This window comes from Coenobita brevimanus, chromosome 97 (assembly GCF_032717465.1).
Source record: "Coenobita brevimanus isolate Jiangsu-jjx chromosome 97, ASM3271746v2, whole genome shotgun sequence".
Classification (NCBI taxonomy): Eukaryota; Metazoa; Arthropoda; class Malacostraca; order Decapoda; family Coenobitidae; genus Coenobita; species Coenobita brevimanus.
In genome coordinates this window covers 10,553,135-10,578,244 of record NC_137050.1, presented here as the reverse complement: position 1 = coordinate 10,578,244, position 25,110 = coordinate 10,553,135, and the positions used below count along the sequence as shown (strand labels likewise).

The 25,110-nt window shown below is 42.7% G+C and overlaps 2 protein-coding genes across 2 annotated transcripts in view; both read right to left on the bottom strand.

Moving 5' to 3' along the window:
* The window catches only part of Mtp (microsomal triacylglycerol transfer protein), a 108,033-nt gene that overhangs the window by 58,909 nt on the left and 24,014 nt on the right, over window positions 1–25,110 (bottom strand). The gene's annotated exons all lie outside the window — the stretch shown is intronic.
* LOC145413852 (carbohydrate sulfotransferase 4-like) overlaps window positions 10,256–25,110 on the bottom strand; it is a 610,328-nt gene continuing 595,473 nt past the window's right edge. Inside the window, exon 10 of the transcript XR_013899769.1 lies at window positions 10,256–10,268. The gene's annotated coding sequence lies outside the window, so the exon portion shown is untranslated. The remainder of the gene's footprint in view (window positions 10,269–25,110) is intronic.

Genomic DNA, 25,110 nt, shown 5'->3' with positions numbered 1-25,110 from the left:
TGTAAGTACCCTGTACACTGCTAAATATTTTCCATACTCACTTCTAATTCCTCATTCTCTGATTCCTTTTCATTTATTTCATGCTTTACAGCTACCATAAATTGACTTCCACAAGGTATCAAAAAAACACAGAAATCATAGTATATCACAATGTTTGTTCATGAAATGCCATTCATTAATATGAAATCATGTTTCCTTGTTTTTCATGACCAGTTGGATGCATTTTGGCACGGAATCAATTAGATCTCTAAAGTAATCTATGGATATTTCTTTGCACCAAACATTTGTCAGTTCAGTCTTGAGGTTGTCCAGACTGGGTGTCTACTTCTCTGCAATGATTTTCTTCATCTTTGCCCAGCAGTTTTGTATCGGATTTAGATCCGAACTGTCGCCAGGCCAGTCGAGGACCTCAATCCGATTATTCTGAAGCCATTTTGTCACCTTTCTTGACTTGTGACATGGAGCTGAATAGTGTATGAAAAAGTCGCACCCATGAGTAGCAAAAAAGTTTAACAAACAATCTTTCAGAACTTGAATGTACCGGCCACCATTCAACATCAAGTTCTTAGGAAGAAAGCAGAGGCCTCCCCTTTCCATTTCACCTGAGGAACATCCCCATACCATTACTGATTGTGGGTACTGAACAGTCGGCACCATGTAAGCAGGGTCACATCGACTACAGGAGGCAGGGCGACGAACCTTGGCAGAACACACATGGAACACTTGAAATGTGCTTTCATCGGAAAAAATAATTTTCTTCACTCATCCGATGTCCAGTGTGCATACTTCTTGGCATACTGAATGTGCTGCTTCTTCATGCAGTCAGTGAGAAGCGGTTTCTTGGCTGCGGTGTGGCTTGGCAAACCCAGCTCCTTCTGCATGCAGTGTTGGATAGTTCGAAATGAGATGTCTTGTAACAGCTGGGGATGCATACTCTTCAATTCTGCTGCTGTCAGTCAAGGATTCTTGATTACTTCCCTCTTCAGAAGCGTATTTGTACCTCTGGAAGTCGTCCTCTTCTTTCCACCGCCATGATTGCCTCTGGTACGACATCAGGTGGCAGGCCACGCGCTGCAGCAAGAATCTTCATGACAGTCGACTTTGCGAGTCAAGTACGTTCACAAATTTTATTATCCTGCTTCCATGCAATGATACGGACCCTCTCATCCCTTGAGCAGTACGGTACTTTCCAGGCATGACAACTCAACTCTAGCAAAATAACAGGGCAAACAGTAATGCATAAAAAAAAAAATGGAGGTGCAAGCTCGGAGCGACGGGAACACATACTCCCACTCTCGCTTCTGGGCAAACACTGACGTGCTGAGTGTTTCATCACCTCCCACCAACACCAGAGGAGTTGCCAGTTACTTCGTGCCCAAAAAATTCACCTGGTAGAGGTGGAAACACAAAGAAAAGACAGACAACTCTCCCATAGCAATTCTGTGTGTAGGTCCTAAGTCAATTTGTGGTGGGTGTATTTCCATTATTGGTCTGAACAGGGTTTTAAATAGGTGCTATGCATGTCTGGTAGGGAGTTATGTAGTGTTTTTCTGAGTTAGGCTGGGATAGGGTCCATAACTACCAGTCCAGAAGGCAGGGGCCCAATATCTAGATGGGCCCAATTTCTGGACATGCATTTGGCTCTATTACGTTGGATATTGGGAAGATTACTGTATATCTATCTATCTATCCATCCATCATCCAATCCTACACTGCACCACGAGGGGCGTAGAAGCCCTGGGATAAGCAGTTGGTCCCGACATTTAAGATGAGAATGACCAGCCTCACTCATCCCTGAGTGGCATTACATGAGCAATCAACCCCAACCACCCCTTGGATATAAACCTTCACTGGCTCAATCCAATTGGAGTGCAATAATTACCCACTAAACCACCAGGCACCAAAACTTGGTTATACGGTTACCACCCAGTGTAGTAAATGGTTTCCTGGTGTACAGGAAACCATTTGGCTTGTCACTCAGGCAGAAGGAAGAGGAAAGAATGAAGGAAAGAAAGTCAGAAGAGGGAGAGTAAAATCACCCACAGGCAGAAGGACAAGGAAAGAATGAAGGAAAGAAAGACAGAAGAGGATGGAAGGAAAGAAGGATGGAGGAGAGGAAAGGGTAGACACCCGACAGCAGCACTACATTGAGTGAGTGGATGGTGAGCGCCCCCACCTACCACAAATATATATATATGTACAGGAAACCATTTTGCTTGTCACTCAGTGTAGAGTCACCCACAGGCAGAAGGAAGAGGAAAGAATGAAGGAAAGAATGACAGAAGAGGCAGCAGGGCTCTTGTTTGGCGAGCCACAGCTCGCAAATGCGAGTATTTTTTCCCTTCAGCAAACAAATTTTACACACAAGTTGCCTTTTGGCGAAGAGAAAATACATCCACTTCAAAACCCAGTAAACTATAAAATAAGTAAATCTCAAACGAACAAAAAAAGCACGTTGTGATCGATTATTCAGTCTTTCCTTGTTGCCACTGTGAATGTTTAAATCCCCATTATATGATTCTAATCATCACAATGTGTAAATAAATAAATATATTTTTTGCTCGTATAATATTTCATCTTGTCAGTGTGGCTACTGAAAATTTATTTGGCTTGTAAATCTGAAACCTTAGGAGCCACATGGCTCGCAACCATCGGCAGATAAAAAGAACCCTGGGCAGTGTAAAGTTACCCATAGGCAGAAGGACAGGGAAAGAATGAAGAAAAGAAAGACAGAAGAGGATGGAAGGAAAGATGGATGGAGGAGAGGAAAGGGCAGTCACCCGACAGCAGCACTACATCCAGTGAGTGGATGATGAGTGCCCCCACCTACCACAAATATATGCAGTGTATATATATATATATATATATATATATGGCCGAACAAATAATGGCTCAAAATGTTGTTGGTTTCATTCCTGAAAGAAACTGCACATAATGGTGCTTGCTGGGGAAAGAAATGAAAACAGTACATTGTAATACAGCACTGATAATCTTCAAAGCACTGTACTGTACAGCAAATGTACAGTATTTGTAATATGATAATAATTATATTAACTCCAACACTCCAAAACATAGTGTACTCTATAATCATATTCAAATACAAAGTCAGTATGAAATACTGTATTAATGTGCTTTTTTGCTGGCTTCCTGATTTTAGTTTTTTTCTTTTTTTGCATAAAAATAAATAAGATCACAAAGGTTCTGACTAAAAGGACTAAAAGGTACGCTTCACACTATCACTCAAGATGTAATCCATTATCAAAACACTGCACCTTACACCCACAACCATTTGTAAATGGCTATCAACCTAGCCTATCAGCCCCATAAACTATAAACCTTCATGATCAAATTGGTATAAAATGTTCACAATCACCAATCTTCCAGTAGACCAAAATGTCTCCTTTTTCTACCACAACATCCTGCAAAATTGATCACAGGTTACAACCTTCAAGGATGAGTCATCTCTGTAAGTGCTGCATTTCATTGCCATTTTTTGTTGCAACTCAGCAGTTCTTTAGCTTTTTAAGGTTGTGTCCCCTTTAAACCCTTCCTGAGCTGCAGACCTCACATAACGCACAATGAAGGTCTGCAGGGGCCAAGTTGCAAGCCTCTATGAGGTACAATTTACATAGGTTATACAACAATGACTCAGGGGAGGTAAACTACCTTACAAAGAATCAGCCTGGCAGAGGTTAGCAGTTGGTATTCATCCATGCCCTTCCCCCTCACCCCTGACACAGTCATTCCTTATTTAGATCCTATACTTTCAGCTACCATATATTCGATTATTCTATACGTGGAAAATAAAAACAAAAAAATGTACCCCTCATTCACACGATATGCCATGAAATAATATTCTAAATTCTTTCAGAAGTGGCTATAAATTTTTTCAAAAGAATTAAACATTATAAATCCCACTCATGATATCAACACTACCACATGGTCATGAACACCACCACATGGCCATAAACACCATTACAAATGCCATAAGCACTACTACATAGCCATAAAAACTATCACATAACCATAAACTTCACAACACAGCCGTAACAATATCACAGGGTCATAAACAGTCATATGCACTCTCATATAAAAGATCACCACATGACCAGTCACATCACCAAACAGCCATAAAAACCATCACATGACCATAACCACCACAAGGCCATAAACACCTACTGTATTGTTATAAACACCATCACATGATCATACACTATATTATCGTACATTAAAAAGTCATAAATACCAGTCATGAAAACCTCAAGCGTGTTTATACTTCCCTTTTGATTTGTCAAATTTCCATCTCATGAGAATGAGTAGCTTCTTTTCAGTTGATATAATCTGTTATCACCCAACTATCTGAACGCTATACTGTCCTGTGCTTAAAAATATTTCAACAGAAGAAAGAGTGTGAAAGAAAGACAATGTAGGCTATACATGCAAACAAAATGGGCACTGGCACCAAAATAATTAAAATTTGGAGATTTATGAAAAACAGAGAATTTGGGTACCAATCTTTGTCTTAACTGGGAAATGGGAACCAAGTCTGACTACAGCACAACTTACAAAGGTCAAACTTAGAATAATTGGGGTGTTGTTCATAATCTGCTCCAGACTCCTAGGGATTATATCTTTCTCTGAGACACCAGCAAGAAAGAACAACCAGGGAAGTGACCAGACAACAGACAGGATAGAAACTTACCCATACATCCTGAGTAAAAAGAAAAGCATGCCTCAAAGGATGGAGTAGAGATAAAAAGTTGCTCTTGTGCTACCTCACTCTGTCTGATCAAGAAGGCCCATCAACTGCAGGCATGCATCTGCCCCTGCAGGGCCATCCTGCGCAATGAACCGATGTTCCCATGAAGATGACAGCACCTCACCATGGTGAGGGGTGAGGGATTAATGTGGAGAGGTTTGGTTTCTGAGTGGACACTGCATTTGCATCTCTTTGCTCCATTAACAGGGGCACCATAGTAGACTCCGCGTTACCCCGCTATTTGGCTAAATGGTTGACACCCACCATTATAAATGGCTTCCTTAGTTACAGGAAACTATTTGGCTTGTCACTGTCTAGAGCAACCTGACATGGAAAGAGTACTAAATGGTGACTGGAAGAATGAGAGAACTAAGACAGGCGAAGGAGACACACAAAAAAGCAATGATAGACATGAAGGAAGAAGTAGGGAGCACTACATCGAGTGAGTGGATGCAGCGCACCCCTATCTACCACCAAGAGACAAACCGTAAAAAATGAATATCAATGAAAAGGTTGTCATGAAAAAAACTTGCCTGTTTTGAGCAATCTTCAAATTTCCTGTGGGTTCTCACATCTCAGTTGGATATTAGAGTCTCACATGGTTATGACACTGTAAGGGAATTAATGACCACCACTGTACACTTCCTTCAAAATATTTCTGTATCATTTATCATTTCATGACTGATAAGCATTGATCAGCTGGGACTGAATGCAGGCAACTACAGATATAACAAAAACCACCACCAACACTACCATTATAATCATCACCATCACAGTCATGATCATCACCACTACCACCAAAACTATCACCATAACCATGCATCAAAATCACTAAAATAATAACCAATACATGCATCATCAACACTGCTACCACCACCACCACCACCACCAGCATTATCACAAGCACTCTAAAACAATCACCTTAATGATCACCACAATCATCTAATCGTACATTACCAACAAAACCATCCCTACAGCCACTAATACCAAAACCACCATAACATAACCATCCTCACAAAACCAAACCAATCAATTGAACCATCATAGCTAATCACCACACACACAACCACCATCACCACCTCCTTAAACTTCAACACCATAACCAACAAAGCTGTACCAAAGCCACATGACAACCATTATTACCACCCATCAAAATCACCAAAGCTTCACCATCACTGCCACCTTCTATAACAAATCACACCAGCAAGATCATGACCATGACGACTAGCATACTTACAAAACCATCATAATGCTAAAACAAACCATTATCACAGCCATTTCACCATAACTGTCATCACCATTGGTGGTATCTGATGATATACCATCAACTGCACCACCAAAACCATCATCAATCCTTCATTATGTTAATCATTTACCACCACCACCACAATCATAACCATCAATGTTATTAGGTACCACTACAACTTCCACCACTAACCAAGCAATGAGAAATAAGAACGCACCTGGGTATGATGAAAGAAGCACGAAGGCATGGGCGGGTGCAAGGGCACACTGGAGGGCACCCCACAACACCCAGCCTAGCCCGCCCACGCCCACGGTGAGGGCGGCTGTCACCCGGCAGTGTACCATGAGCAGAAGAGCAGTCAGGGCACCCACCAACAACATGTCAGTTCCAGTTCACAATATTTTAACCAGTATCTTAATTACTTCGTTCATCACTGTGTGTTTACTGACTTTCTGGGCTAGCTTTTGCTTTACCTTCCACTTTTTTATCTTTTTTTCTACGTATCTTTCACCATGCATTTAATAACAAACGTCATGTCTTCTTTACACCTCTTTTCAAGATTACTCCAATTTTTTTTTTCTTTGGTTCAATTTATTTCCACACCTTTTTCCCTAGCCTACTTATTCTCTCCCCCACACTTCCTTATTTTCACATTTCTCTTCCTCCAAGCTGTAATCTCTGCAGCTGGTTTGGCTATCCTTAATCCATTCTTTCCTGCTACACTTGTTCATTACCTCTGTTTATCTTTCTTCACAACTGTCCACATTTTCTTCTTTTATGACCACCTTTCCTACCTCTTGCCGTACTTTCCTAACTTCCGATTACTTTTCCCAACCTTTAGTCGTTTTTCCCACTTCATGCTAAGCTTCCTTCACATCAGCAGCCGACTTTTTCTTCATTTCTGGTCACTTTCCTTCCTTCGTGGCCATTTCCCCGCAAGTTTAACTTTTCTCCCCACTTCTACCCACTTTCTCCTTATTACTGGCCAGTCCTTCCTCTCGGCTGGCCACTTTTCCTTCATTCAGGGCCAGTTATCCTGAAGTCTTCCTGCAGTTTTCCCAACGCACCATTCCTCATTCTACTCACATATTTTCCTCACTTCCTTCGAAATTTCATACTTTCTTCACACCCTTTTTCCCACTTACGAACACACCAATTATTATCTTCCCCTACTTCTGATCCTTACGGCCACGATTCTTCTAGCCATTACCATGTGATCCAGCCACACTTCACTGTCAAGGCCGCTTTTCTTGTTATGACTTCTCGTAACAGCAGCCAGCTTCTCCGCTTCTGGTGGCCACTCACACCTGGTCGGTTTTCCTCATGGTCAGTGTCTCCTCGAAATGTTAATCACTATATTGACCTTCATCATCTCAACACGGATTCAGAGTTTATCACAAGCATCGCTAGTTCTCTACAGTACACAACTTGTCATTAAATTTTAACTTTCTGCAAATACGATAATGTAGCTGAAAAACGAGCAAAAACATTACCTGAACTGTGAAAAAATTAACTGTAGCTGAAATGTCATCCTTCAGGTAAGTGAGGCTTGTAGCCTGGCCCGCCTCAACAGGTACGGTCAGCTATTTAAGACGTGATGACAGCATTCATAAATATTAAAATAACACCTTGTGGTTCCAACTTCCTGGGGCAGCATGGACGGTGTACTGAGAGCATAAAATGTTTCCCGTTAACAGCACATATCCTACAAGTATGTATTACATCATAACAGTAAATCTCGTCCTTCAGGTACTTAACTGAGGTTACATGTCACCAGCAGCACTGTATTCTAATACTATATATATATATATATATATATATATAGATAGATAGATAGATAGATAGAAAGATAGACAGACAGCCAGATACTGATATAGCTAGATACATAGATGGACCGATAACCATCAACCCGAATGGAAACTGTTCCCTCCCGAGCCACCCTTCAGTCCCTTATTCGACTAGATCTACTCTCTCGCGCAGACCCTTACCCTCTCCTCTCCTTTCCCTCCAGTGATAATTATATGCTGTCAGATTCGCCATGACAGTCTTACACCGAAACTTTTTCCATTCCAATCAACACACACACACACTTGTTTCACAGTCCTTTAGCAATACCAACTAAAACCGGGTACCTAGATATCAAATCATATCATCTGAATTACCATTTGAGACTAGGTACGGAATGTGGTTTTTGCATTCGTTATATATATACGTTACAATAGAGAAAAACTTGATATCAGCACTGTCCTCAAGCCTTTCCGCTGGTTACAGTAAAAAATATCTTAAACTCTAGATTTTTCGTACGTTACCGGCACATTAAAAATTGTCTTAAGTTCCATGTTATCCTCTCCGCAAGTTATATTGAAAAAAAATAAAAAAGAAGTTGCATGCACTCCTCTCCGTAAATTACAGTACACTATATCTTAATTGCATTATCACCTTTATCCTCTGTTACCACAATACATCAATGTAATCTAAACCTTCCAATAAATTAGATTAAAAACTGCCTCAAGTTCTCGTCAACTTTTCTCGTAAATTACAATAAATTCACAATAAGAAACATGTAGATGACAGGTGGCATGAAAGGCGGTTGGGGCAGTGACGGTGGTGGTGGAGGGCAAGGATGACAGACGAGGCCCTCATCTAGTTATGTAACGATTCAGCATATGAGCAAAGATTTCCTACCCACCCCAGCATCACACGTTTGCTAACACACTCATTCACTCAGTCACCTTCACTCTGTATCACTCTCTTTTCTGTCTTTACCCATTCAGGACCACCAAATGCTTTTACTTGGCTACATACAATCTGTTGAGGAGCTATACTCTCTTTAACTTGTCAGTAGAATTACCATCCCACCATCTTGAATGCTGAACTGTAACGAAGGATTAACCTAGAATATGATGCTCGTCATGAAGCAGTGCTTTGAAAAGGATGTTGTGCCGTTGCACTGCCTATTCCTGCCATTGCGCTACGTAAAATGAGCAGTAAAAGGACCAAAATGTGGCTTAAATTAAGGTGCAGGAATTATAGTGGACAGGAAGAAGAAAAAGTGCCATCGCGTTCCTAGGGTTACTTATATTCACTGTACAATCATCTACTTCATTTTTATATTCACCCTCACTCATCTCTGTTCAATAAAAAACTTTCGATCTTATTCTATCTGCACTCAACTTTACTTTTTATCTTATTCTATTTGCACTCATCTTTACTTTTTATAATGAAACTTCATTTTTATCCTCAACTTCATTCTCAAACCTTTACCTTCAATGTCTTTCATTCTACTACCTTACTTTCTTCCATCTTCACTTTTACCTACACATCACTACCTATGCCTATCCTCAGCTCCACTCACATTAACTAGAATCTTCTCTCTTGCTTTGACCCTCATGCTATCACCATTTTGACTTTCCTCTTTCCCTTTCACATTTAGGCTACGCCTTTCGCTTCATCTTCATTCTCTTAGCTTTATTCTTTCCTTCACTCTCTTTTTTATTGACTATAATTTTTATTTCTCTGGCTGCAAGGATTTCTCGTTACCCGATAATTCGGTCTGGCGTCAGCAAAAAGTAAAATATCTCTGAATGAGAGAGATAATTGTCCCAATCTTTAAGTAAACTTGAAATTCAATACAGCTCTTGAAAACACTGACAAGCTTCAATGCTACAATTATGTCGCTACAGTACAGTACTAACCAAACGATTTCCTTCAGCTGAGAGCACGTCGCATGTGCCTGCGTTACAATAAGGTACAGTACAGTAAAATAATCCTGGCAGGACCAGCCCTCACTAATGAGGATGTGGAGTTAATTCAACTTGAAAACTACTAAAATCCTTGAAAACTTACATGCTACTGATTACGAGTTCCCTGAAACACGTGTCGGGACAAAAATTTATTCCCTGTCTGTTTCCCCAAAGAGTCTCACAGAAATGAAGAAGCTCAATGGCAAAACCGGTGAAGAATAAAGGTTTATCCCTCACTATGTTTCTCTGTATCACACTATCAGACTAGTGACAATTCTAGAAGTCTCTTTCTTCTGTATCAAGCCAGCACCCGTCTTCCAGTGCTGGGGTTAATTAAACCTCAAAACAAGTATAATGCATAAAAATAGTACACTGAATACTAAAAAATACTACCAAACAGTAAATATTACACACACACACACACACACACACACACACACACTTGCAAAAGTAAACTAAAATGTTGTGTACTAAAAACACTTACAAAACATACAATACTAAAAGCATGGAAATCCTCACACTCACACACACACACACACACACACACACACACACACACACACACACACACACACACAAAATGCTACGGGTGCCCTAGTACTGTGTCAAGGTACTGAAGGCAGGACCCGTCTCCACTAATAAGGATGTGACAGTCCCCACCTCCATCCTTATTATCCGAGCCGGGGACGGCCAGGGGGTAGGGCATGAGAGATGGGGGGCTGGGGTAGGGAGAGGGAAGGGAGACGGTAAGGAGAGGAAACAGCGTGAGGGATGCTGGGGGTGGGGTAGGGATAGGGAGGGATGGGATGGGTAAGAAAGGGATGGAACAAAAAAAAGAGATGAAGGATGGTCGGGAAGACGCAGAGATGGGCAGGGGATGGAAGACAGTGGGGAGGGGCAGGAAAGGAAGACGATACGGAGAGGAGAGGATACGAGAGATGCGGGGTGATGGGCAAAGAAGGGAGAAGATACAAGAGAGATGAGAGGGAGCAGGGTAGGGAGGGGTAGGGAAGGGATTGGGGGAAGAGATGTGAGAGAGAAAAAGAAGGGGGAAACAGAAGGGGATAGATGAATAAAAAACAAAACAAGAACAAGAGAGCCAATGAAGACGAGGGATGCTAAATATAAACATAGTAAGGACAGAAACAGACAGGGTGAAGGTGTGGGTTAAGGTGGGAGGTGGGGTGTGGGAGTAAGAACAGTTACCTGGGTTCATCCTTTAACGGGTCTTGCCACACCTCTCACCTGTCGGCTACATTCCCATCTCTTCATCCTTAATCTTTCACCTTTATTAATATCCTTTTTCTTCTCAGCATACACAGGACCTTTCAATGAACCCTTTTAGCTCCTCTGTTACAAGGTTTCCCCCAGCCGGATAAAGATAATTAAGTCGCCTAGTAGTTACCAGAGTAAAAGATGCCATAGCAGAATTTGTGATTTTCCACCTTTCCCCCTCACATATCCATAATCTTTTCCTTTCATCAATATTCTCCCTCCTTCTTCACACTCATACTTTTATTGCTAATTATATTAATTTAACTCCTCGGTATTTTCAATGTTTTTACTTTTTCTATATATTAAGTTTCAATCAGACATACGGCATTAATTCTCATCGCTATCCCTCTCCTCTTATTCTTCCATCCATGCCTTTTTTTTTTTACCTAATTCTCTCTCTCTCTCTCTCTCTCTCTCTCTCTCTCTCTCATCAATTCTACCACTCTCGTTTCTCCTCTTCCATCACACCTTTTTAAAACCGTCACTCTCACTTACCCTTCACGTCATTTTCCCTCCTTCCTCCCCCCCCCTCTCTCTTACACACACACACACACACACACACACACACACACACACACACACACACACACACACAAAGAATAAAATGACAAAGTGACAAAAAAAAAAAATCCATAAACGAACATAACTGATGCTAGGGAAAAACATCAGGGTGGAAAACAGGAAATGCGACAAAGATGAAGAAGTCAGTATTAGGGCATCGGCATTCTCCAGTCCTTTCCTCACATCCCGCATTCCATTCCTCTGTCATCTTCTACACTTTCTCTTCCTTTTCTTTCTTGTTTCACCCCTGACTCATCTTCTACTCTCACTCACATCATTCGCAATCAATTTCTCACTTCACTCCTCACTCATCTTCTATACTCACTCGTAACTCCTGCAACTCTCCCACCTACAATCACTCTTTCTTACTCATTCCAGTTCTTACTCACTTCCAACCCTAACTTTCTTATCAAAGCCACTCCTCACCCATCTTATACACTTACGTTTCCGTTCTCACTTCCTCCTCATTCCACAACCAATCAATTTTCAACACTTACTCATTTCTTTCTACCCTCTTAACTGAATCCCACTTCAGAAAGACATTACATTTTTCTAGGTAAGACTCATAGGGGCTAGACTCCCTGCCTCTTTGCCCTGTCAGTTAAAAAGTTCCCTCCGACTGTCACTGGGATTGCCATAATTCACTAAGCATTTACTGTACCGCTTTCACTTGTCAGCGTGTATCATATTAGAGAGCATTTTCTTCAACAGATAAAAAGAATATACTTAAGTGTTTCAAGGGGCCTAGTGTTCGAAGAGATATACTGTATGTCATCCCGATATCTTCGTCAGGTAGTTCAAGTAGCAACTGGCAGAGTCGTAGTACGTACCATTTGATTTTAAGCTAAAGTCTCTGCTTTCCAAACTGTCTGGGCACACCACTGCCTACCTGTTATTTTTTATAATCACATTTCCTCACATACTACAGTTCCATTATTCTCTCTCTCTCTCTCTCTCTCTCTCTCTCTCTCTCTCTCCTACAATTATCCCATTTCTCAAACCTGTCCATTAACCGTTCCTCTTCTCCCCTTTCTCTCACCCATACCTACTCTCTCCTCCTTTCAACCCTCTCTCATATTTCATTTTTTCTTTCTTCCCTTTTATTTCTTATTTCCTTCAACGTTTGCACCCGAGACTCTTCCCTCTCGTCCAAGAAAAAAGAGAACGGCTTAGGGCAATGCCTAGCGACTATACGTGGGTTATTATGGTAGTCGATGCTCACTAAATCTGAACCTTCTAGAACAAGACCCGCAATAGTTGGTTAACCCTCTCGTGGTCCAAACAACTGTGTATTCTAGCCAACGTTGGGTAATTTTAGTCATATGAGAGAGAATTATATGATAGTGAGTAAATACTGTCACCACTAACCCTCCCCAGGTCGGAAAAACTAGCATTCTATTCCAGCTAACGCCAGATGTCATTCTGATGAGAGTGAGTCCCAGCAGCCTGAGAGTTTTAACATCCACTTCATCTGTACTGCTCTGCTCCTCCAGCCTATTACATGTTATCCTGGCATGGTACTGCCTCATGCACCTCACCATCACAACACACACCATCCTTCAACATAACTTTAACAAAAGATCTCTGGGAATGCCCGGCTGAAATGGCCGGTTTCCAGTGGTCCAAGGGGTTCACGTCCAGATAAGCAGCAACAACAACAGCTACACCATCACCACCACCACCACCACCACCAAGAACAACAACAACAACAACATTACCCCAGTTTCGCTCTCTTGAACTTCTTACCCACACATCTGTTACTTCTTCGCCCACCACAAATTAGTAAGCAAAAGTTCCCACTGCAAGTCGCCCAACGTTAACTACCGCCTTGCCTCTTCCTCTTCTTCCACTTCTGCTTCACCCTCCCTCTCTCCCCTTCCCTCTCCCCAAATCAACAAAATAATCCGGTTTCTCCTCCTTTTATACTTTCCTCGTTTGTTTCTACATCATCCTCATCAGCCTGAAACAGTCCACAGCAGCACAAAGGCCTTTCCGATCACTTTCCACTTAGACTATACTCCATTTCACTGAGTCTGGCACCATCAGTGATGTCTTCAACACCTGTAGCATTGATAAAGGTCCTCAGTACTGCATATACCTTTGCCTTTATACTGTATATTAGTTCTCAAGGTAAAACACAAGAGGTTTACCTAGCGCAGAGGATTTACATCAACACTACAGGCGTTGAGGACATCAGTGATGGTGCCATACTTGGTGAAATGGAGTATAATTGCTAGCATCAACTATCCAAGCTCAACCTCTCTCTCTCTCTCTCTCTCTCTCTCTCTCACACACACACACACACACACACACACACACACACACACACACACACACACACACACACACACACACACACACACACAGCCACGTCATCACATTCACGGCTCGTCAAATGGGCCGGGTAAACAGTTAAGGAGGGTGGGCGTGTGTGTGTGTGAACGATTCGGTACACTTACCAACTAGCAACACGCTTTTTTATATAGCTATGTATTTATTTACTTATTCATTTATTTAACCTCACTACCCTTCAGCGAGATGACAACTTTATAGTGCTATTACTATCATCATCATTATTATTATTATTATTATTATTGTTGTTATTATTATTATTATTATTATTATTATTATCATTATGGCTACTGTCAAAGATTTATTTCAGTGTAGGAGACAGTCCTCGTGGTGAAGTGGTTTAAGGGGGTGGGGGTGTGGACGTGAGAGACGGTTCCGGCACACTGACCAACTCTGCACCACACCAGTGTTTATACAATTACCTTGCTTACCGCTGTCTGCCTGTCTGTCTGTCTGTCTACCCAAAAAGACAGGTTAATGAGTTGCTGGCGTGTTCATTATTGTTGCTAATGTTTTGTTGATGGTGACGTTGCTATTACCGTTGCTGTGGTGATGGTGACCTATTTCAGTTTCGTTTTAAGTTTCGGCTAATCTTTTTTCTAGCATCATCATCCATCATCTAATCCTACGTCGCCCCATGAGAAGCGTAGGAGCCCTGGGCTAGGCGAGTTGATCCTGATATTTAAGATGAGAGTGACCAGCCTCACCTATCCTTGAGTGGCATTACGTGAGCTTATCCCATCCACCCCTTGGATATAAACCTTCACCAGCTCAATCCGACTGAAGCCCCGTAATTACCCACTAAACCACCAGGCGCCAAAATTTGGTCATACGGTTACCACCCAGCGTAGTAAATGGTTTCCTGGTGTACAGAAAAGCAATTGGCTTGTCACTCGGTGTACAGTCACCCACAGGCAGAAGGAAGAGGAAAGAATGAAGGAAAGAAAGACAGAAGAGGGAGCATAAAGTCACCCGGAGGCAGAAGGACGAGGAAAGAATGAAGGAAAGAAAAACAGATGAGGATGAAAGGAAAGAAGGATGGAGGAGAGGAAAGGGCAGTCACCTGAGAGCAGCACTACATCGAGTGAGTGGATGGTGAGCGCCCCCACCATTAAGATGATGTAAGAGAGCTCATTATTAAAGGAGGAATTAGTGGTGGATACATAAAGCGCAACCATATCGAAAAGTCTTTACCAAACTAAATCAAATGGTCTAATGAGAGTAAGAAAAAAAAACGCTCTGACTACTCAATAGTGAACATGTTGACGAATTTTTTTTATCTACATCACCAGATCACCCAAAATTCACATCCTGAACTAAATATCAAGCCTCTAAATAACTTAGCTCATATGAAACTCTCGTCACTAACTTTGAAAATTTAGTAAATACAGGAAAGCGACCAGTCAAGGCCCTCCTCCTCCTCCCTCGTATTCCGTTCCATGCAAAACGTCTTTACCAAACGAGTAAATCATCAGGAGCCAACAAGTACCAAGATCAACCTAACAAAGACGATATCGTAGTGAAAGGGTTAATGGAAAAGTTTCTAATGCCTACAGTTAGCCTATAAGTCTTTGCTAAGCCAAATAAAATAGTCTGGAGATTGCAAGTAGTCTGGCATAAATCTTTAATTTCCAAACTGCCCTCCTACGGTTTCTATCCTTCTATCTGTGCCTTCATCGCAAGCTTCCTTTCTGGTCGTTCTATAGCCGCTGTTGTAGACGGCCATCGTTCTTCTCCTAGATCTATCAACAGTGGTGTCCCTCAGGGCTCTGTCCTATCACCAACTCTCTTCCTTTTATTCATCAATGATCTTCTAAGCTGTACATCTAACCCTATCCACTCATACGCTGACGACTCCACCCTTCACCTTTCCATTCGGTTCCCGCAACGCCCATCTCAACAGTTACTTCAACAAGCAAGGGATGAGGCTATGGCACACCTAATGTCTGATTTGGCTCGTATCTCTGACTGGGGTAAAAATAATATGGTTGTCTTTAATGCATCTAAGACTCAGTTCTTACACCTATCAACCCGACAAAATCTTCCACAGGTATACCCACTAATGTTTAATAATATTCAGCTTAATCCTGCATCATCCTTGAACATGCTTGGGGTTTCATTTACTCGGGACTTATCTTGGAAAGATCATATTACATCTCTTGTAAAATCTGCTTCCAAGAGATTGGGTGTGCTAAGCCGACTCCGCTCTTTCTTTACCCCTGCACAATTGTTGACTTTATACAGGGGTTTTATCCGCCCCTGTGTGGAGTACAACTCTCATGTGTGGGGAGGCTCCCCACATACAGCTCTTCTCAATAGGGTGGAGTCAAAGGCTTTTCGTCTCATTAACTCTCCTCCTCTTACTGACTCCCTTCAACCTCTGTCTCTTCGCCGCACTGTTGCATCTTTATCTCTTTTCCATCGCTACTTTAATGATCACTGCTCCTCTGAACTGTCTGCTTGCATTCCTCCACCTCTACGACGGGCGCGTAGCACCCGTCTGGCAGCAAACTCTCATCCTTTTTCTGTCCAACTCTCTAATGCAAGAGTTAACCGTTACTCCCAGTCTTTCATTTATGCAACAGGTCAGCTCTGGAACTGTCTCCCTCTGTCTGTATTTCCTGCTGCCTATGATCTCCAGTCTTTCAAACGCAGTGTGTCCAGGCATCTCAAAATGATTGGATCTTGAATATGGCTCTATATTGTATTTTGTTTTTCTCTTGGAGGGAACTGTTACTGCGGGCTCATGGCCTTTGGTTCCTTCTTCCTCGCATACAAAAAAAAAAAAAAAAAAAAAAAAAAAAAAAAAAAATCACGTAATTGTACTGAAAGGGTTAACTGCAGCTGGACGAGGAGCTTCCCTCGGTAAAGGAAATCGCCTGGCGGTAGCCTAGTCAAAATGAAATAAGTGTCCTGTCTTTTTTTTTTTTTTTTTTTTTTCTTCGTTGATTCCTAGGCCATACCTTACTTTACACACTTAAATTGCCAATTCCTTTGCAACCCATCAGGTGAGATAACTGCCACTTGTCAAGGCCCCAGGCAAGGCTACCACAGTCCGGTACATCTAAGAGTAAACGTCGTGCATAGTACCCCAGGTGATATTACATGATCGAACCACCTCCAGTCACTTCCTACTAATCAAACTTATACACAAGGCAAAGCTGTCACTCTGAAGGGGAATCTCTAACCTCTATCCCACCAAGTGCCAGACAACAATGAGTCACCCTTCACAGCTTTTTTAAACGCTTAATATTAACTGAGAACACTAGTAAAGGGTAAGGAGACGAGAGAAAATGTCACAAAAAAGATGCTATGAGGCGAGGAGGGAGGAGTAGAAAACGTGAGGGGAGAAAGTAGTGAAAGTGGAGGAGAAAAGGGAAGGGGGGAGAGTGCTAGAAAAACAAAATACAGTATACCGGTGTATATAAGAGAAGATGAGGAAAGAAAAGAACGATACGAAAACTTGGGAAATGATACAGAAGTCCATGAGGCAATGAGACTTATAAGCGAGTGAGTGAGTTCATGGAAGAGAGGAGGGATAAATGAGAGGACGGGATGTGTGAGTGGGAGAAGGAATGAGGTGAGTGGACAAGAAAGGGTGCAAAGGAGTACAAAGGCAACAGCAACAAACCTGTTGGTCTGCTGGGAAGGTTACAACTAACAAAACTATTCTATCAGCTAAAGACAAGGATAGGGAGGGAAGAATGAGTGGGCTGGGAATGTTGGGGTACTCGGGTCGTGTTGGAAGGGTAGGGAGGGAACTGAATGGGAAGGGAAAGCTGGAGTATACGAGTCGAGAAAAGGGTAGGCAGGGTAGCGAGGGATGAGTGAGTAAGGAGGGAAGGGTAAGAAACTGAGGTACGGAAGGAAGGGTTGAGAGAGAAGGTAGGGAAGAATGAGATGGCAAGGAAGAGTAAGGATTAGTGGCCAAAGAAAGGTGGGGCGATGAGACAGGGAAGGGTAGGGTACAGCGGCAAGGAGGGAGGGGTGGGTAGGGCGTCAATGACCTAGGCAAGGAAGTACAGGTGCACAAAAACTGGGCCTGTTACACTGGTTCCCTAACTGTGTAGTATCCCCTTGACTAACATCCCACCTCACTCCTGACACACTGCACCCTCCACCCTACCCCCTCTTGCCTTCAACCCTCCTTCCTCTTACCCTCTCTTTCCTCCATCCCTCTTCCGTCTATCTTGTGCCCTAGTGTTCGTCTCCTCCTTCCTACAATCTTACAAATTTTGCTTCACTAATCTTTATAATTTTGTCTCGACCTTGACTCCATCTCTCTCCATTTTCTTATGTACTCTTTACACTTTCCCTCCCCTCCCTATCCCCTCCTAGTAACTCCTTACCCCTCTCCCCTTTTCTCAACTCGTATGTACTACACTGCCTTCAAACCTATAACTAAGGCACTTCTTCCTCACCTTAACTACCCCTCCTCCTACATTATTCCTAGTGTACTCTCCCCACCTTCCCTCATCTCCTTTCCCCCTTCCCTCCTCAACAACACTTCCCCTCTCCTGCTTGCCTCTTCTCCCCACATCCTCTCCTTCTAACATATTCTGCCTCCCAACCACTGCAAGCCCATTATTCCCTTCTTTGCCTCCCCTCTTTCATATACTCTTCCCACCTTCTTTCACTTTTTCACTCCCTCCCAGCATCCTCTCTCGCATCTCTCCCCCTCTCCTGCTTCTTCCCACTCTTCCCTCCCTTTCCCTGCCTTCACCCATCCCCACCCTATTTCATGCATTTTTTCCATGACTATCTTCACCTGAACATCTCCACCCTCTGTAAGATAATTCTATTCTTTCTCGCCTGTCTACCGCAACTCACATTCTCATTTCACTCCTTCACTTTTAAATTTTCCTTCTTCACAAGCAGCTAAACATTTTTTTACTGTATTACTCCATAATTATGCTGGAAAAAAAAAATCGTCCGATCTGAGCCTCCATCAACTGATTACACACACACACACACACACACACACACACACACACACCGGTGTGTGTGTGTGTGTGTGTGTGTGTGTGTGTGTGTGTGTGTGTGTGTGTGTGTGTGTGTGTGTGTGTGTGTGTGTGTGTGTGTGTGTGTGTGTGTGTGTGTGTGTGCGCGCGCACACACATAAATCATTGAGCAACGCGTGATTCATAGATAAGCTGATATCCACGGCATTGGGTTCCTTCTTCCTTGCATAAAAAAACAAAAAAAAATATGGAAACGCGAAATATCCCACGCGCTTTCACGTATTCACATGAGAGTGGGGGAGAGGGGTAGGTGGGTGTAATCTTGGTATGGACACAAGAGTACGGTGGCAGCACGGTCTCACGGCCCGTCCTTGAACCCCGGCAAGGTCGACCAGGTGGCCCATGGCTGCCCAACAGTCCCACCAGGTAGGGGGGTACCAGAAGGGCCGCAGACAGGTTTAAAGGTTCAGCCCCTCTTCATGCTTGGCAACAGGGTTAGTAAGGGCAAGAGAAGGAGTTCGGGAAAGGGCTGGAGAAATGCCCGGAGACGGGATTGGAGAAGAGGTTACGAGGGAAATGAAAGGATCGAAAAGGTCAAAAGAAATGACTGGAGAAAAGGCTAGCAATGGTAAGAGTGGCTTAGAAGGAGCAAGAGAAAGGTCTGGAAAAATGGCAAGTGAAAAGGCTAGGAAAAAGAAAAAATAAGACCGGAAAGGGCAAGAGCAGGAGCTGGAGAAAGGGATGAAAAGGGCAACAGAAAGGGCTGGGGGAAAGGATTGGGAATGACGAGAGAAAGAACCGGGGAAAGGGTTGCATACGGACAGTGCCGTAAAAACGGTTCAAAAACCAAGGGAATGGAGCAGAAAAGGCACGAGAAAGGGTTGGAATGGACATGAGAAAGGGATGAAAAATGGATGGAGCATCAGAAAGGGTTGGAAATGACAAGAAAAACTTTGAAATGTGCAAGGAAAAGTTGGAATGGGCGAGAAAACGTTGTAGAGATGGAAAACGGTTGGAAATGCTGAAATTGGGCTGGTTAGGGCTGGAAATAGGGTTGGATTGGGCCGATAAAGGGGCTGGCTAGGGTTGGAGATAGGGTTGGAAAGGACTGGAAACTGGTTATATTAAGCTAAAAAAAAAAATGCAGGACAGGCCTGAGGAAAAGGTTAGATATGGGAGGAGAATGGACTGGTGTGGTCCTGCGATGAGAAAGAGTGAGGGTGAGGGAGGACTGGGGGTATACAGCCTTGGGTGAGGGAGGATTGGGTATAGAGCCTAGGGTGAGGTGTGATAGATGAGAAGCTCTAGGGCTGAAGGCTGGACGAAAGGGCAGAACACAAGCTCAGCAAGGATGAAGGAGGAAGGTGAGGAAAAAGGAGGAAGGACTACAGGAATAAGTAAAGAAAGGCGAGGGATGAAGGCATACCTAAAGAAAGTACAAGGGGAAGGAAGGACTGAAAAAGTTACATATAAGTACGGTGAAGGAGTACAGGAAAGGTGAAGGTAGATGGAGGTAAGGAATGATATGAAAAGGAATAGTGGACTGAGCAAAGGAAGTGTGAAGGAAGGAGTAAAGGAACGAATGAATGGGCAAGACAGTCTGAGGAACATGCACACAAAGTAAGGAACACTGAAGCGATGAGTGAAAGTAAGGGGAGACAGGAATGAGTAAAAGCAGGAAATGAGTGACAGGTACTGGACAAATTAAGAGAGGACACTGGGCATACAAAGAAGTAAAAGTGAAACAAGGTTCGTGAAGGAAGGGGCGCTAATGGAATACTGAAAAGAATGGGAAATGAGCATGTTCATAGATGTGACAGGAAGACTGAAAAAGTATGAAAGAATATAAAAGGAAAACTAAGGATTGAAAGGAAGGAAAACAGAATACTAACATGAAAGAAAAAGGAAAATGGACAGAGATAAGGGGAGGGTGAGAAGTAAATGGGGGAAGAGAGACAAGAGAACCATGGAATGGGGAAAATGTAATACAGATATGAGAAACGAAAATGATAAGAGAGACAGGAGAAGAGATGAGGGAATAAGGGTAAAATAGTGTGGAAAAGGAATGGCTGGTAACAACATAGGGATGTGTGCCCTTGGAAGTAAGAAAAAAAGAATACTACCCATGTGCTATAGAGGTACCCAAAAGAGGTGGGAGAAGGGGCTGGAAACCACTGTCCTTTTTATAATCTCCCGGACTTTCTCTTCTGATTCACGTCCCCAAAGGGAAGACAGAGTTTTCTACTGTCGGTCATGATGCTATAGTTCGTTCACCTTTTCTTGGCGAAGATTAAGATTTGTCCTTTGTAGCGTATCTGACGTAGCCTAATTGCAGAATAAAACATGCAACAACTCTACATACATTCCAAAGACCTTCCCTGTGAAGAGCATTATAATTCAGTGATTATTTCTTGTTACAGCTCGGCATTGGCGATTGAGAGACGGCAATTTTTGGCCTAATTACAGCCAACATACGTAGCAGTCACCTTGCTCACCACAAACATAGGAACTCGGGTAACGACCATGATATAGAAGGAAGAGTATGATGGGAAGTGAGGAGAAGAGACAGGGTGAGCGTGATGAGCAAGGAAGGAGCCGAGGTATGTAAGTGGTCAGGGTAAACACGAGGTCTAACCAGGAATTTATGGCATGACGGTCCTTTACAACGTCACCGCCACAGAGGAGAACCTGGGAAGATAGTCAGAAAGGATCTTGGATAATATTTTAATGTGAACAAGTCTCATGATGCACAGAATTGTGAAAAATTGTGCTTTTCGTATTTTCTTATTATCATACATTATGGTTTGGTTATACTGCGTTTGATATGCAGTGGATCTCGGCAAATTATTACGGCAAATAAATCTCCGTTACAGTTAAATATTATCATGACATACACCATCTTCCTTTTCTTATGCTTTACATTATTCACTCTAATTTAGTTGTCACTGGCTGTTAAGTATTTGGTGCATAAAAGGCCTCAGATAATTCATACGATAAACATGTCTCCATAACAATTAAATACCATCATTAATCACTGTGATTCGTATTTTTATGTAATTCACATGTGTTAATAGCTTGTTAAATTCTTTGCTGGTTGTGTTAGTTACGAAAAAATACAGCAAAACGATCCTATACAAGACAAAATTTAATCTCAAAAAGTTTATAAATACGGTCGAATGATGCACGATACATACTTCCTCTACTTTTGACTAACTTGCCAACAATTTCTTCCAGCCTTTAATGGAACTACAAATGACAAAATATAACCTTAAAACTGCCGGCCGCCGTGGAGGAACTCGATATATAAAATTAATAATGCCAGAGTTTATCCAAGGTCTCTCTCTCTCTCTCTCTCTCTCTCTCTCACACACACACACACACACACACACACACACACAGGAAAAATGTCTTTGGTCTTACTCTAAGTGGCATGAGCGGCATCGTAGTATCCCTCCCGTAGCGATTTATTTTGCATACTGCACCCCTCTTTCATGCTACCCATGACATAGTTTGCATCAGTGACAAACAAGAGAATACTGAAGCAGAAATCGCTAAAGTACAGGTGCTAAGAAATCTCCAAAGCCACTTCCCCTCTATATCACCTCTCACGCAAGCTCTCTCTCAACCGCAAGACCCTCACTCCCAGAGTCCATTCAGGATGGATGCAACAAAAATCCCCCCCCCCCTCCCTAACTTCTCCATCACCATTTACACTAACTTTTTATCACCACTCACACAGAAGCAGTCTATTACCAGGATTTTAAAAACAGTTTATCCAGCGTGGCCACAACAAAAATACCTCCAATCCTCTCTATCACCACTCTATTGCTGTCTATCCATCCATCTATCTATCTGTATCAATCTACCCATATACCATCATTTATAAGGAGCTATCTATCTTGCCTCAGTCGTCTGATCCCAGAATTCACTGTCATCATGGAAGCCAAGAAAAACAACAACTAAGTACTGCCATATCATTCTGCCAATCAGTCATACTTTCTCTACCTACCACTGGATATTTTCATGCTGAAATACTCTCGCGCAACCCCCCCCCCCCAAACACACACGTCATGATACTCGCCGTCTAACAATGCATATGAAAATTACTGTCATAAGAGGAAGAATTTTCAAGGCAGACAGTTATCATAAAAAAATCCAATTCTGATACGATACTGTAGTTAGACATTTGGCATGAATGTCCAGTGCCACTTTTCGGTGAGGGCTGAGGGAAAACGGCTGAGAAGAGGGTTGGGGAGGGGTGGTGAGGGCTGAAGAAGTGGTCGGGGCGGGGGTCGTGCTGAAGACAGGGCTGGGGAGGGCTGTGAGTGGGCTAAGAATGACAACAGAAAAGAACTACTGAGAACTTGTGAGGGCTGGGGAAAAGGACCGAGGAGAGGGCTGGGGTGGAATGGTGAGAGCTGGAGAGGCGGTAAGGGCGGAAGGGGGCTGCTGAAGACAAAGCTGGGGACAGCTGTGGATAGGCTGGTAAGGTCTTAATGGAAAAAGTTACAGAGACCTGGTAAGGGCTGGGGGTAAAGGGTTGACATGAGGGTTGGGAGAAGTGGTGGGGGTTGGAGAGATGTGGTGAGGGCAGGGGGAGAGTGCCGAAGACAGGGCTAGGGAGAGCTGTGGGTGGGTTGGTAAAGGTTACAGAAGGAAGCTACAGAGAACTGGTAAGGGCTAGGGGAAGGTTCTGCTACTTGCACCTGTACATCAAAACGACCTAAATTATTATTCTTGCTTAAACCTTTCGCTTCTTTGAAGCTTTTTTAATAATCACTTGGCTCCCATCATACGATATTACTCGGATACGGGCGTAAGTCTCAGTGAAGGGATTAAGAACAATTTTCATAAACCTTTCACTATTTGGGGTCTCTTGCAGGCTGAATAAGATACCCTGACGACAACCTTAGTAAAAATGTGAAGGAAGTCTTCATAGTTACGAAGTATTTGTTTACTTAATGTCCTATTCATTTCCCGCACGGCATTGACATAATCGGAAATTGAACTCATTTTCAGAAGACATTAACAATCAGACTCCAATTCTCACTCTCAACTGATTGCAATCGTCTGGGGTTAACTGAAATAATGTTAGAGTTACTCTAATCACGAAATGGTTAACGGTACCACCAGCACTAACACTCTCAGCTCAATACAATCGTCTGATGTTTGCTGGAATATAATACAAGAGGTGTCCCAAGTGTAATCACTCTGAACCCCGTATGTCCGGCACCATATGTACCGTCAATGTTTTCAAGCGTCCCCACCACGCAGCAGCATGGCGGAACAAATCACGGCCTGGACACACCACTTCACACCCACCCATCCCCGGATATCATGGGGGGTGGGGTGGGGATTATTTTTCATACGGTACCTCCCGATCAGAGATGATATACAATTCAAAGAGTTTCACACGTCATGGATGAATGGTGGACACAGGCAGCCACTCTATGCCAGCGACACACCAAAATCGATGGAGAAACATATGGTACTTCATAGTCTCAGCTGATATGACATTCACGAGTTAGAAGGATCAGTGGGTTGATATAGTCAGTCGCTCAACACCATCCAAACACAGCAAATCACGGGGGAAATTTTACAAACGATACGGTGTGGGAGAGAATCAGATGATGACAATTCTTGCTCCAAGCTATTTATTAAAAAAAAAAAAAATCGAATCAACAAATCACGGGGTGTACCTTATCAGCCACACTGCATCAATACAACAAAGAAATTTATGGGGATAATTTTTCATACATTATTTCGTGACATTAGCAGATGGGAAAGTCTGGAGCATGAAAGATGACGAAATGCACTCTCCTTCAGCCACTCCACACCAACGCTACACTGAACATCACTGAAGAAATTTGGTAAAACAGGGACCTGGATTTTTAAAGCGATGGTTGCTTGTAGTAGCCTGGATAAACTCTGTTGGGTGCTTTCCTTGTCAGTCACGCAGATTACGAGATGCACACTTCATATCCACCCTACACCGTCACACTGAACATCACATGGGAAATATTGGTAGTTTCTGATCGCAAATAATATGAAAGTTTAAGTTTCACCTGAGTTGAAGGTTTCCCAGAATGACCCCGGATGTACGTTTCGCCGAACCTTCCCGGACGCCACGGTCATGGCAATGTACAGTCAACGAAGAAAGTGTTACTACTTTCGTTGTTCAGTATGATGGTGTATTTATTTTTCGTACTACTA